The sequence below is a fragment of the Pteropus vampyrus genome, unplaced genomic scaffold, assembly GCF_000151845.1.
Source record: "Pteropus vampyrus isolate Shadow unplaced genomic scaffold, Pvam_2.0 Scaffold4, whole genome shotgun sequence".
Taxonomy (NCBI): domain Eukaryota; kingdom Metazoa; phylum Chordata; class Mammalia; order Chiroptera; family Pteropodidae; genus Pteropus; species Pteropus vampyrus.
The window spans coordinates 16,878,494-16,893,729 of record NW_011888785.1 but is presented as its reverse complement, the minus strand read 5'-3'; the positions used below and the strand labels follow the sequence as shown (position 1 = coordinate 16,893,729).

The window sequence follows — 15,236 nt, the reverse complement described above, 5'->3', positions numbered from 1 at the left end:
GTTACCTGTTGAATTTTTTGTTACTGGTGTTCAGAATTTGAGTACCTAAACTGAAAATCTGCCAATTTTGCTCGATCCATCATTCTGAGGCCTCCCTTATTCTGAACTCTCGTAGTATTTTCTTTTATGCCTGTGGCAATTATTTCTTGCATCATATTTATTTGGATAAGTATCTGTCAGAGTAGTAATTGTGTCTCATTCATTTTTATGCTTCCTATAGCACTTAATACAAAGGTTAATAAATGGTTGGCAAATGGATAGAACATAAAAAAATTCTTTAGTAATGAAATACATAAAATGTAGTTTACTTTATATCTTCTTAGCACTTTCTTTACATATTCCATAAGTCTGTAGTGTACTTTTGTGACTTTTTCCAGAATCCCCTTGCTATTACTCCTTTAATTTTTAATAACTCACTCTCGTTCGTCACCAGAAGCCTTTAAAGCTCAGGGTTAGCATAACAAGCTGATTTCCCTTCCATAATTCCTGTGACATTTCTTAGCTACTTAGTGGTGGTGATATTTACCAACACTTTTTAAATGGAATTTACAAGGCTAAGTCAGTTTATTTCCCTTTAGGTACCGTGTCTACAGTTTGAATACATGCTCCCACAGCAACTTGGATGCCTGGTGAAGTTAATTGGTCCAAGTAGGCAGGCTTCTTACAGGTACAGATAACTCATTACTAGGTACTACCCCATGACTTACAGCAGTTACACAATTTCCCCTGTCAAGTTTTAACAGTAAATAAAAGAATTTAATGTATATGATAATTTAGTATAAATTTATAGTATAAATGTTATTGTATATATAGTAGCTTTGTAAAAACCTTTGGTTGCTATTACACCCATCCTTTCCTACCATCATAAAAGTCAACATCAATCATAAATCTCCTCATTTATTAAGTCACTTAGCTCTAGCTCTGGCATTAGTGCTTCCCGGTAGCTGCATATTCTTTGTACATGTATTTCCATGTGTAAAAGTGCTCTTGGTTACAAGGAACCGAAAATCAACCTGAAGTAGCTAAAGAAAAAAATGGTAATTATCAGGAGGGTAGTGTGGCAGAATAGAAACAAAGGCTTAGGAACCTCGCTTTGGAAAGTCAGGCAACCAGGCAGTGCTAGAGACCTTGGCGGCTGGGACCAGGGAGTCCATGTTGTCAGTGCTGTCTATTGTTCCTTGATAGTTTTAGGATTTCAGTCCAGCTTCTCTACAGGGCTGGAGCCACTGACACTGGTGGCTTCTAAGCTGATGCTTTCTCTGCTTTGCCACCATCAGGGATGGAGGAATGGGATGCGTTTTAGCTCTGGTTGGAAAAGTCCCAGAAACTCCTGGCCCAAGTTGGATTCCTTGTCTGGTCCTGGACAGGGTGCAGCCTCCCTAGACTTCAGCCTCCCTAGACTATCTTATTTTTTTTTTCTGACAAAATTATACTGTATTTATTTTTATAATTTACTTTTTTTAGTTAAAGAAATCACTTAAATTCTCCTCCCTTCCCACTCCCCCTTCCCCCCTACCCCCTACTCTCTGGTAACCACTAAGACCTATCTTATTTTAATAACCATTCAAGAAAAACATTCCTCAAGAAGTGGCAGAAAGGATTCAACCAGTGTTTGAGTGCTGCTGTTGTCACTGTTTTACTGGATACAAAAGGAGTATAGGAGTACATTAAAACACTTCAAATTTTTTAACATCCCTGTTAATGCGTTTTTTTGCGACGAACCTCATTCTCTGTTTCACCAGTGAGACTGGACTGGTGTTATGACCATCTGATAATTCTTCCTTAGACAGATGATTACTTGGGTTTGCTTTCTGTTCTTTGAAAGTGATGTGCATGTGGTTTTATGATCTACATTATACCAGTATTAGCTTGAAAAGGCAAATACTAAAACGTGGCCACTGGAAAGTTAATTAAATTACACAGGAGCGCATCTTTCAATTTCAGTTGTGAGTTGGTTATCTTTTCATTATTATGAGTGTTTATTGTTGAATATACAAGCATTGTTATTTATTCTTTCCCATGGCTCTGCTTCCTGTTTTATTTACGTCTTAGACGTATAAGACAAAGGAAACAAATTGTTTCATGAATGCTTTTTATTTTACTATTTTAAAGTACTAGACCAGTGACAGGGAATTTCTAAATTTAAAAATGTCAAATGTAATCTGAAATTATTTCTTGTATGTCTGTTTGGCAGGAAAGTTTCTTCCTTTTGGGATTTTCCTGGTTTTCTAACTAAGTGAAATTTTAGAAAGCTGGGATAAAGTTCCTAAGAGCAATAAAGCTGACTTATAACCCCAGACTAGAAAATCCTTTCTCTTCTTTTCATAGTTAACTCAAAAACTTAGGTAACTTTTTAAAAAGGAGGCTTAGCTTCTTAAGAAGCTTTTTGATAGTCATGGATTTGTCAGCTCTCTCCTTACTGGCACCCTGACATCAGGAAGAGAGAAAATCCTCACATCTTTTCTCAATGCCTTTTGCCTTTCTTCTCGTTGCTACCTGAGGATTTCGTGTCTGCTACTGAAGTCTTAATTTAATTCACATTTCTCAGATCATGTTAGTGCTACCCATTTGGAACTCTGATACTGTTCTTTTGTGAATGTGGTCATAATAAAATCGCTTTTACATCTGGGCCTTCTGCTTCGTTTCACACATTTGGGCCGTGGCATCACATCAAAAATCCAGTTGTGTTTTTGCTGGAGCGTGAATAGGTAAAACTGTCCTGGGCCACATAAATGCCCATGCTTTTTACATAACACCTGAATAAATAATAAATACATACATGTGTATTTATATGTTTGTAGAAACCATATAATACATGTTTTAATGCAAATACAAGTCTTATGTGTCAAGGATTAGAAATTTAACTGAGGAGAAGCAAAGCTTGAGCTGCAGACAGATTGTTACCTGGGGTCATTGATGGCGCAAAACCAGGAAATACAATTTCCAGGGAGAGAAACATTGTTTCCTAAAAAGGAGTAGGCTGAAACCTTGGGTAGAAGCATCAGATTTCAGGTTTTTGAAATACAGGCAAAAATAAGGCCTGCCTTTTTATTTTTGTGATCTATATCTACTTGTTTTAGTTATTGGAGTCATGACTCTCAACCTTCCATGCCTCTTTTTAACAAACATAATCTAAGGTTCCCCTGTTATAACTTTATCTTTGGACTTTTAATTTCCAACCTTAGATGAAGTTCATAACTGAACTTTTTCCCTGGACATAATTTTTGCAGTTCATAGTGACCAGCACAGGATTTATCTCTGGCCAAGAAACAAATATAGAACATCTATTGTATGCAAGCCTCAGCATCAGCATCATAGGGAAGGGAAAGATGAAGATATGGCCTGTGTGGGTGAGTTTGTTAGGATTGTTTTGTTTATATTAGTGTTCTGGATTTTGAATGGTCTGCTCTCAGTTGTATTTTCCCCATAAACCTTCTTTTTAGGGTGCAATTTAACAGAATGCAACTTTTTTTTCAGGAACAAATTTATTGGGTTGTGATACAATTTTGTGTATTTACTGATGAAATTCGTTCACTTTTTCCCCCTCCAGAATTCAGAAAACACTCAGTTGAGTAATATTAACAAGAAAATCCTAAAGTTTCCATGAAATGCCATGGATGACATATGGATATTTTTGGTATTGTGGTTAAGTAGTGGCTTTTAATATTCAAAAATGCAAACCCTCCAGAATTTCAGTGTTTTGAGAAAGTATTTTAAGTAGCTAACATTTCTTTGAAGATATAGGAATGTAAGTAATGACTGGCATCAGTGGAGAAGAATTAAGTCGTAAAGTTTTTAGGGTTTAGGTTAACTAAAACATCATGGACATTTTAAAATCAATCATGTTATGAATCTTTTACCATAAAGTTTACAATAGAAAGAAATTGCTGAGGTTACATGGTATTATGATAATTTGAAATTCAAACTCTTTTGGCAAAATTTTCATCTTCTCTGTCAATTTTCAGAATAAAATATTTTTCCTCAAAAGCTTAAAATTTAATGAAATTAATTCATAAAGTTAGATGACTTATATTAGATTTATATGCATAAGGTAGTATTTTCTCTTACCCCTTTCCTCATTTTAAAAAACTTAATGTTTTGTTTTTTTCTTTTTCAGTTAAAAAAACCCTGATCTTTCTCTATCCCTTTTTTCAGTTACTGCTTTTTTCCAGGTACTTTTTTTTTTCCCCTTCGCTCCATCTGTCTATAATATCCTACTTATATAAGTGAAGGTCAGACATCTGGCAGCCTCGTATATCTGTGATGGCTCCAGGTGGGTTGATACGAAATAAAAATTTCTGCACAGATGAGAACTACAAAGCCTGTAGAATACAGACTGTGGTCAATGGGTGCCTAGGTTAATATTTCTCCACTCTAGGGAAAGTTCCTAGTTCTGCTTTGAACCCACCTATTAACTCAGACCTCTATTCAAACAGTTTTCTAATAAGCCTGTTTATCTAGTTGCCTAGTACAGGGTTGGTTGAGGAAGCTTGTGGCAAGACTGAGAAGAGTGTGGTGATGGTAGAAGGAAGTGACCCATTTAGAGCCATAAGAAGGAAAGCCTGATGGCAAAAAGAGAATGAACCCAAAAAATGCAGCAGAGAAATGCATAGATGTCAGTTATTGAGAGCAGGACCCAAAGACCCTGTGTACTCTCCATTAAACCCTAATGACTGTTAGTAATGTTCGTAATTGGCCTCATCATCAATTGAAGATCAGATTGTGTTTATTATGTTCCATTTTAAAAGTCAGGGAAGTCCTTAATACTCTTTAGAATTTTTAAAAATTGCATATAAAGGCAGGCACTTCAAGAGATCGGTTTTCGTTTTTCTGCAAAACTAACCTAAGCAGATGTCAGATTCCAGCATTTTTGTCAGTTTTCTTTCCTATCTTTTCCTTTTTATCCACTGAGATGCTATTTTCACAAAAGACTTATTGTCTCTTTTCTTTGAAGACAGACCCTTTATTTAACTTCTAATATTTGTTCTTTTATGATGTGCTTTCAGATAGATACATCTCATTGTCCCCTAATAAAGACATTCTTAATAGCAGTAGACTACGAATCCTGTGTGACATGAACATAATGGTTAATTTCCTGCAGCTTTGCCCTCTAGCCTCTATCTTTACTTCTGCTCTACGGCCAAACTTCTTGCATAGTTGTATACATTTGTTGACGCTATTCCCCGCGCCCCCACACACATTTCTCAAGCTCCCGGGCCATTTCCACTCTACAGGAGTTCAAAGAATTTGTTTGAATTACTGTCCTCAGCAGCTCCTCCTAATATTTATTTATTCAACAAACGCTGAGTGCTGTTCTAGGGGCTGGGGAAACATAGGAGAACAAATGAGTAGAAGTCCATGCTTTTGAACAGTGTACATTCTAGTGGGGGAGGAAGGCAAACAAATAAATTAGATAGTGAAACAAAAGCAGCACAGCGTGACAGGAGGGACAGGATCAACAACAGATAAGGGAGCCCAGGGAGGACTCTCAGGTGGAGATTCCTGAGATCCAACTGAGTGATGAGAAGGAATCGGCTGGGGAAGAACATTCTAGGTGGACGGAGGAGCAAAGACATAGATTCTTGAGTCAGGAATCTGCTTTGTGGAAAAGAAAAATTGTCCATCATGGCCAAGCCTCACTTGGTGACTGCTATGGGTGTCTTGCTCAGATTCACTTGATCAGTAGGAGCCCAGGCTCAATGGCAGCCCTTCCTCTCCAGGCCTCAAGCAATGGATTGCCAGATGTTCGCAAGGCCGGCCCTCTTGCTTCAGTGGGACTAATGTTGGGTGCAGTTGTTTCACCTGAGGCCACGCTTTTCTTTGGCTTTCCCCCATCCTCCTGTCCCACTTCTTAACTCCTTTTCTCTGAGAGCATGTCCTCAATAAATGAGGTGAACAAGGATCCTGCCTCAGCATTATTTCTAGGAAACCCTGACTTTGGACACATAAGTGAACTTTTGACCTTTTTTTCTGGGCTGTAGACCCTTATATAGTACCTACTCAACATGTCCCCCCTGGATGTTCCAAGATACCTAAAACTCAACATGTAACAATAAAATCGAATTCATGATCATTTTCCCTACTCCTCAAGCTTTTGTTTTTCCTGTATTCACTCCTGTGGTTTATGACCCCACTTTTCACCTAATTACACTAAGAATTCAGTTATGCTTGGATTTTCCCTTTCCATTAGATCTCGTGTCAAGTCCTACTCAACAGGGAACTCATGCTGAGTATCTCTAACCTCCTTTGGCGTTCCTTCTCCACTTTCATTGCTTTTGTTCAGGGCCTTGACTGAACTATTTTCTTAGTACCTCAGGTGGCCTCCTCACCCCGTCCAATCCATTTTGACGCCTTTACCTCATTATAAAATGAAAAATCCCATCCAGGCACTCTTCTGCTTATAGTCTTTTCGTGCCTTCCTATTGGATTAAATGGCAACTTCCTGTAGGGTAAAGTACCTAATTTCTTAGCATAGCTTACAGTACCTGTTATGCTCTGACGTTGGGCCACCTTTCCTTCAGCCTTCATTCACAGCTGCCACCAATGTGTGCTCCGTGGTTCCCTCAGATGGTTTCGAGTTTCAGGCTCTGATCCTTCAGTCTTGTCCTGCTGTTCTTCAAATGCCCACCCTGTCCTGGACAGGGCCCGGAAGCCTCAGCTTTGTGCTGCTTCTTCAGGGAAGTCTTCTGTGAGCCACCAGGGAACATTATTGGCACCCAACAAAGTGCTCTCAAAACACTCATTTTAGTGTATTGTAATCACTTTATTTTTAGCCACTCATTGGGTTCCTGGAATGCAGAGAACATGGCTGTTCACATTGCCGGGCACATCCATATATGCTTATTGAATGAATAAAATGAAAGAATAAAGGAGACTCTTCATTGTGTTAAGTTTTTTGGTTTTTATACAGAATAGCTTAGTGAACATAGTGTATATATCCTTATCCACCAACTCTATAAAAAAGATATAGGAACTACTTAGATGAAGTGACTAAACATAACACTTCTAACATGTATTTTCCTTAGGGAACATTGAATGACAGGGGAGGGGACATTATTTAAGGCCTAAATGTGGAGTTGGGAAATTCATTAATTTGTTAAATATTCATTTAATATATCAATAAATGCCTAGCATTGTGTTATGTGCTCTGGGGGAATAAAAAAGATGCAGCTGACACTGTTCAGGCCTTAAAATGGGGGAAAATGCCAATAATGCAAGAGAGTTTTATGAAGCAGCATGTGATTAAATTCTAAAAGATTCAAATAAGAAGTGCTGTTGGTTCTCAAAAACGAGAGTCTTTGTGGGCTGGAGGGTTGAGCAACTATAAAAACTCAGATTCTTGAAAGACTCGTTGAAATGAAGTTTGTTACGCAGAAATGATGTTCATATAACAATAGTTTTCAGATATTAAGGAGGTAGCTCTCTTGGTTTCGATGAAAAAAGGAAGTACATAATATTAGTATTTGAAGAACTTTTTGTAATATTTTCGAATGAGCTTTTATGTTGCAGAAAAAGTTCAGTATCTTCACAGTGTCATTCAAAAGGACGAAAGTAAAGATGGTTTGCACATGGGGGTGGGAGAGGTGATTCTTTTAAACCAATTAGGATGTGAAGGGAAAATGCTTTTCCCTGAGCTTTCTGGTGATACGTGTGTATCCGGTTCCGGGAGCTGTGGTAATACTGGCTGTCGTCATTGACACAATTGTTACCTCCTCTTGTACTTTAATTTTTTAATTAAGCGAATATCTATGAGGCCGGATTTCATGGCTGACTTTCTTTTCATTTCCTGCCTAATGTATTTCTCAGTTATTTCTTTGTGTCTTTTTTTAGCATTTTATTTTATTTTATTATTAGTTTACTGTATACATTGGTTAGACATTTATACAGTTTATGAAATGATCTCCCCGTTTACTCTCTCCCCCTCTGGCTCTACACATAGCCATCACATTACCGCTGACTACCTTCCCTGTGCCATGTTCCCCACTTTGTGTCTTAGTCTAATTCATGCCCTTGTGTGGTTCTGTTTTCTGAGGATAGGAAATAACTTTAAACAGGGATGAATTGTAGACCAACCACTCTCCTGTAGGGGTCGCTATGAGAGTAGCAGTTTGGTATCCTTCCTTGCCACCCAGCACCCTGTGGTATGACTTGACATAATTAGCCTCAGGTTTCTGAGATCTGGTTTGTGTTGGTATTTTACTTTTGAAAGTGGTATAAGCTCTAACCCCACCAAGAATTCTGCAGGCTCATAACTATGTATTTTATCACTTTAGTCCCAAAACAGTACACCTGTGTATATTTTTACCTCACGTATTTGATGCATTATTATTTTAGAGTTCTCATTATGCTCCATTTGCGTATGAAGATTTATCCACATAGACACATTAAACCATTTCAGCTGCTTTTTGCAGCATGAATGATGGTAGCCTAAACTTGGCCTTCTGTAGGACCTCAGATTATTGTTTAATGGGGTTGTCACTCAAGACACTTACTGGTATTCTCCAGTGCTTTTAAAAAAATTGAATTGAGCATGATGAGGTGCATCCTCTTGATTAAATGTTTTTCCTCCCATGCAATCACCATTAGCTGTTTGGCTCCAATTCTGTATTCTTTTGAAGCAGCCCTGCATTGCAAATCAATATCTTTCTGAAGAGACAGTGTGTTGTGAATTGCCTGGACAGCATATGCACAGTTACTTTGGCTGCAATGCTGCTGCAGAGCCCAGTTACTCTGCCTTCCTGGGAACTCCACAGGCAAGTCCATCGTGTTTGGAGAAAAAAAAAAATTAGATTTTTTGGGGAAAAAATTGAACTGTTAAAGCTATTGATACTGAATGTTAGCATGTCCTTTGTGTTCTGAATCATTTTTGCTCTTATTTCTCTGAGGTTAGCTTCTCTGGGGTGATTTCTGGGTTGTTGCTTTTTTTTTTTTCCTGCTTCTGCTTCCCCCTTTCTTGGTTGTAGTACGGCCGTACCATTTCAGCTTGCTAGTGCAGAAAGATGTGAATTCAGTTGCTGGATGAGCCTGGCCTGGTGCAAACACATTGCTAGAGACATGTTAAAGAGTTCCAGGTGAATCAAGCCTGAGAGAGACAACAGCAAAACGGTAAGACGGAGCATGCTTAAAATTAGAGCAAGGGTTTTAATTTGGAGCATCTCGGCAAGTCTGAATTCTGACTCACTCATTTACAACTTAAAAAGGATTCATTTTATGCATGTCATTTCACTCATCCTCTTCCATTTAACTGCCAGAAAACGTCACAAATTGATCAAGGGGGTATTCAAATTAGGGATCCGACAGGAGGTCACTCATGGGAGAGTCTCCTGAGGCTCCCGAGGCTACTGCTTGTAGTTTGTAAACACCAGTAGCAATGGCAAAATGAGGAAAAGGTCTGGCGGCTGTGCTGCTTTGCCATAGCTGAGTCTTATTTCTTCTGAAACTCATCTTATTTGTTACAGCTGAGAGAGATCTTACAGATTGTTTTGACTAGCTAGGCTTGGCTGCATGCCCTCTGAGTCAAGCCAGTGAAGGACGGGAGACCACTTTTTTTCATTTGGGTAAACTGATGTTCATGCATTAACTGGGTTGGATCTGAGTGGAATAAAAATCTCTGATGTGTTAGGGATCTGGGGCTTCCTTCCTGCTCATCCAACCCCTTCCCCTTCTGGAGCGCAGAAACGCACCTGCTTTAAGTGTGTGCTGCCTGGCAGAGGTCAGTGTGCTGGTATTTTGCATCGTTACACCTGTAGTGGTTGTGCTTTCATGTATGGAAGTGATGATCCTTCGTGCAGTTCTGCTTGAAGTGCTGGCTCTAACAGTGGACCGTTAGCATTTTGGATGCAAATGGAGAACCCCTGCATGCACGAAGGACGTGGGCAGCAGAAAGGCTACTCCAAAATGATGCTTACCTGCTTTTGAAGAAGATAACAATCGCGGGACAGAAATGTAAACCTTAATATTTACAGAAGTTGAATTCCTATTTCCTTCGTTAATTGGCACACAGTATTGGGTGTGGGGGTGGTTGTAGTTGAAGGACATGTTTTAATGTTGTCCAGAGTGAGGCTACTACATTGCATGGTCCTAGTGAATTTATAAGGATCTATTACATAAGTGCTGAATATTAAGGATGTCAGCATTTGGGTTTTGCTTTAAAAATATTCTACTTATGTATACTTTAACTCAGTAATTCACATAAAATGTAGATGATGTAGGTAGTAAGTATTAGTTGAGAACATCACCAGTAACTTGCAGTAGCCTATCAGCAATAAGCCAGTTGTGTATAATTTTGTGATATAGGTATTTTTAAGAAAGAACACCTGCTTACTTGATAGATTGAGAGAAACAGTTAATAATATGTTGGGGTTCATTAGAATTTGGGGGGGCAGGAGCCTTAAATATGCTTCTGTATTCACTCAACTATCTGTTGTAAAGGTTGCCATTGATTTTTGGGAATGAACATTTGAATTTCCTTCCAAAAAGAGTTCAAATTTTTTCTATTTTGACATTTTTTATTATGTTCTAAAAAGTCAAGATGGACTATAAGCTATTCCTTACCATACATCATTTTTTAAAAGACTTTTTTTATTCAGAAGATAATGTGCCCTGTGTTTACTATTTTTTTTTTTCTGAGAGTAATGTGTTCTAGCTATTTATATTTTTACCTTCACTCTGTGTAAGCTGTGAGGTTTATTTTTATTTTTTTTTGCCCTATGACAGAGGACTTGTACATTTGAAAAAGTAATTTTTAAAAAGGGGAATAAATAGAGCAGCAATATGACATTGATTTTACAATCACACATGTTTTTATTCTTCATTCTACAAACATTTATTAGCCATCTACTATGTGTAAGAAGTGGTAGGACATGCTGTGAGGAAGTACGGATGAGATAGATATATTCTCTTCCCTGAACTGAAGTAGCTCAGATCTGGTAGCAGTGGTATTTTTTTCTGGAATATGCTCCATTATACTTTCTCATGAATAAGTAAATTTAAAGCTTTTTGAATATTATGTTTCTTATTTAGGAGAATCCTTCATCTGTTTTCTTTTTTACTATTTATTTGTTAAGCAAACATTTATGAAGAGTCTCCTGTGTGATAGTTTAACTACTGTGTATCAGTAAGTAAAATAGAGTGGGTTCCTGTCCTCAGGGAACTTACAGTGTACTTCTTTTTAAAATATTTCAAGGAGAAATTTTGGGGCACTTTTTTTTTTTTTCATTTTGGGCACTTGTGAAACAGATACTATATGTTTTGATTTTTTTTTTCATTTTTAAAATTGTATAAAATATACATAACAAAATTTACCATTTTAACTACTAATAAGTGTACAATTCATTGACAATAAATGTATCACAATGTTTTGCCATCACCATTATCCGTTTCTAGAACTTTTTTATCATCCCAAACAGAAACTCTGCCCATTAAATAATAACTCCTCTTTCTCCTCCCATTACCAACTCCTGGTAATCTCTAGTCTGCTTTCTGTGTCTATGAATTTGCCTATTCAAGGTACCTCATATCATATCAACTGGAATCATACAATATTTGTCCTTTTGTGTTTGGTTTATTTCACTTAACATGTTTTTAGGGTTTATTCATGTTGTAGCACGTGTCAGAATTTCATTCCTTTTTAACGTATGCTTTGATTATTATATGGAAAAGACAGCAATTTTCTTTCCTTATATGATTTCACTAAATCAAGTTCCCACATGGACACCATAACTGATAATTTAGAGGTACTAAAAACACTAAATATCCCAAAAAGGTCAAAGGGATGAGGAAAAAGATATGTGAATTTTCTGACTCCTACTTGACATCCATAATTATATGCTGGTTAAAACTCCATCATGGAAAAAAAGAGTCAAGAGTGTAGCAGTGACATCGTATGACTAAATGAATACATAGTGTGGGGAGGTAAAATATTAGAATTAACTCTCTACTGCCTCCCCTCACCCATTTATATAGCCAGAGGGCTCAGAAATGGGGGGCATGAAATGAGAATCCCTATGCACAACAAGGGAGGGGCTTTGTTGAGATCTCACAAAGCAAAAGCCTATTCCAACCTACAAAATTCCCAGAGCGGCAGCAGGAAGTGGAATACCCATTGTTCACAAAACAGAAGAATCGAGCCACATAAAGTGGCTCACATTGCATGGCCAATTAGTTTTCTTCATCAAGACACTATTCCCTTAAAGCTCTTATTCTAGGAAAAAAAAAAGTCTGCTCCTGTAAATAGGGACTTTCCCCCACTTCTCATAGAATTTACAGGTTTAAATATAGACTTTCTTCTTATTAGGTTTTGTCGTGGGTCCTACATGAGAAGGGGAAACGAGTGTGTGTTTTCAAAGGGCCTGTCACCCTGGAGAGGTGTGTGATATAACCGGGCAAGGGGGACTGACTAATATGAACAAACTGCAGAAATTCAAAAACATCTACCATGTCAGAAGCACTAATAACCAATGAACGGCTCTGGCTGAACTCAGATTCACAGATGTTTGAAATCAGCAACATGGTCCAAGATGCTTTCTACCTGTACACATATGCTTAGCGTTTGAGGTTTTTGGTTTTTCCTTTTTTTTTTTTTTTTTAACCCCTTAACTACTTTGCTTTTCAGGCCTCTCTTTTTATATGAGGCAGAATCAGATTAGTCAAGAGTAGGTTAAATTAGGTGGCGGAAGTTGGCAGAAGGAGGGGAGGGCAGTTATTTTGCTCAGCTTTAAAAGTGCTTTTTTTCCTTTGTATCAGGAGAAGAGAATGACGTGTTGCAGATCAGGTCTGTCCTTTATTTCTCTTGGGATAGAATTCCCAGGGGATGTGTGGGGAAGACAACCTGTGTCCAAGAGCTTGGGCTCTGGAGTCAAGATCTTGGAATAAATCCCATTTCCTCTGTTTGCTTTCTGTGTGGCCTTGGACATGTTACTTGTGTGCCTCAATTTTATTATCTGTAAAATTGGGATAATATTAGTACTTCGTGGAGTCGTTGTAGAGATTAATTGAGAAAATACTTACAAAGCATTTTTCATAGTAACTGTTATGTAATAATATCCATCACTGTGATTATCATCGTTATATAGATATCTTTCATTTCCACAGTTTGCATCATATATTGCCCAAGATCCTTCTCCAGTTTGCTTGATAATGGTGCATATACGACAGTTTCTCTATGTTACTGGGTTTGAGTGGATAAGAGGACGATGTGAAAGAATGCTCCCGTATTCTATTTATCATTGGCAGGTTTTGGAAGGATATATGTTCTATAGACTTCTTCTTCTGCCCAGTTGATAAAAGTTTGCCCCAGTGGCTTATTCCTCAGCTAAATGAGATCTTGTTAAAAATAAAAAGATGACAATGAAATGCCCCTGGAAGCACTGGGGGTTGTTTTCAGGTGGCAGACAAGCAGCAGGGTATGTGTATCCCACTGCTCTTCTCTATTCACCTTGGGTATCTCAGTTAGGATTCACTATTGACTTGTCTCAGTCACAGGAAAGGTTTACAGAGCCAGTCCTCATGAAATCAGTTAGGACTATTATTAATGGACTGCTGTCAAATCTATTATTGCTGAAATTCCAGCTCTTTACAATAGATGGACCAATTGTTAAAGCCGCATTGAAAGCTGTATTCTATTTTCTCCCGAAAGGTTCATTGTTCCCTGTGTTTCTCTTTATAAGCTCTGTGTGGTTAGTGACCCATATATGATTCCCTGAAAAATTTAATAGCTTCAAAAGTCAGTCCTATGTTGAGCGATGTCCTATATTTTTCTGAATTCTTTGGTGGGGTTTGCATCTAGATTTATTTTATTAGATTAAAAACATTAAACTTTTAAACTTCGTAACAACACTCTTGATATTAATCACTAAGTTATTATCCAAGTATTAATAATCCATTTAAATTTTATTAAAAAGGTGGTTATGTAGGTGAGGAGATGTGTTATATTTATTTATATAGCCATCTGTTTCAGAGTAGGAAGATAGTACACAATTTTATTTCTCTTTCAGGGAAGGAATTTAAAAATATTTATAATATTTATTTTTAAATGCTGTTCATATGGTTACCAAGGGAAAGAAATTCAAGTCCTAATGGATCAGTCAGTACCTCCAGTAGTGCCTTTTCAGTTTCTATTTTTAATGTTGTTATGCTTTCTGGATGCTTTATCTTACATGAGAGACAGGTTAGCGAGCTACAGATATTTGAAAGGTATACACACGAAGGAAGAACTAGCCTGGTTTAGTACAAAGAAGCTATGGGTGGTGCAGTGAAACTCAGAAGAGAAACAAAATTCAGAAGGTACCTGAGAGTGTCGTTTGCACAGCCTTTGAGACAAATGACAGCTTCTCCGGTCCTCATGATGTTAAAAAAAAAAAAAAAAAGGAAAAACCAAAAACCTCAAACGCTAAGCATATGTGTACAGGTAGAAAGCATCTTGGACCATGTTGCTGATTTCAAACATCTGTGAATCTGAGTTCAGCCAGAGCCGTTCATTGGTTATTAGTGCTTCTGACATGGTAGATGTTTTTGAATTTCTGCAGTTTGTTCATATTAGTCAGTCCCCCTTGCCCGGTTATATCACACACCTCTCCAGGGTGACAGGCCCTTTGAAAACACACACTCGTTTCCCCTTCTCATGTAGGACCCACGACAAAACCTAATAAGAAGAAAGTCTATATTTAAACCTGTAAATTCTATGAGAAGTGGGGGAAAGTCCCTATTTACAGGAGCAGACTTTTTTTTTTCTAGAATAAGAGCTTTAAGGGAATAGTGTCTTGATGAAGAAAACTAATTGGCCATGCAATGTGAGCCACTTTATGTGGCTCGATTCTTCTGTTTTGTGAACAATGGGTATTCCACTTCCTGCTGCCGCTCTGGGAATTTTGTAGGTTGGAATAGGCTTTTGCTTTGTGAGATCTCAACAAAGCCCCTCCCTTGTTGTGCATAGGGATTCTCATTTCATGCCCCCCATTTCTGAGCCCTCTGGCTATATAAATGGGTGAGGGGAGGCAGTAGAGAGTTAATTCTAATATTTTACCTCCCCACACTATGTATTCATTTAGTCATACGATGTCACTGCTACACTCTTGACTCTTTTTTTCCATGATGGAGTTTTAACCAGCATATAATTATGGATGTCAAGTAGGAGTCAGAAAATTCACATATCTTTTTCCTCATCCCTTTGACCTTTTTGGGATATTTAGTGCATTTTTAGTGGAAACAGTGGCCCAGATTTCCACAGAATTGCCATG

At 37.8% G+C, this 15,236-nt stretch overlaps 1 protein-coding gene and 1 pseudogene across 2 annotated transcripts in view; one reads left to right on the top strand and one right to left on the bottom strand.

The window, feature by feature from the left end:
- Positions 1–8,763, bottom strand: part of LOC105295196 — a 32,911-nt pseudogene extending 24,148 nt beyond the window's left edge.
- CDK14 (cyclin dependent kinase 14) overlaps positions 1–15,236 on the top strand; it is a 546,209-nt gene that overhangs the window by 93,878 nt on the left and 437,095 nt on the right. The window lies entirely within an intron of this gene.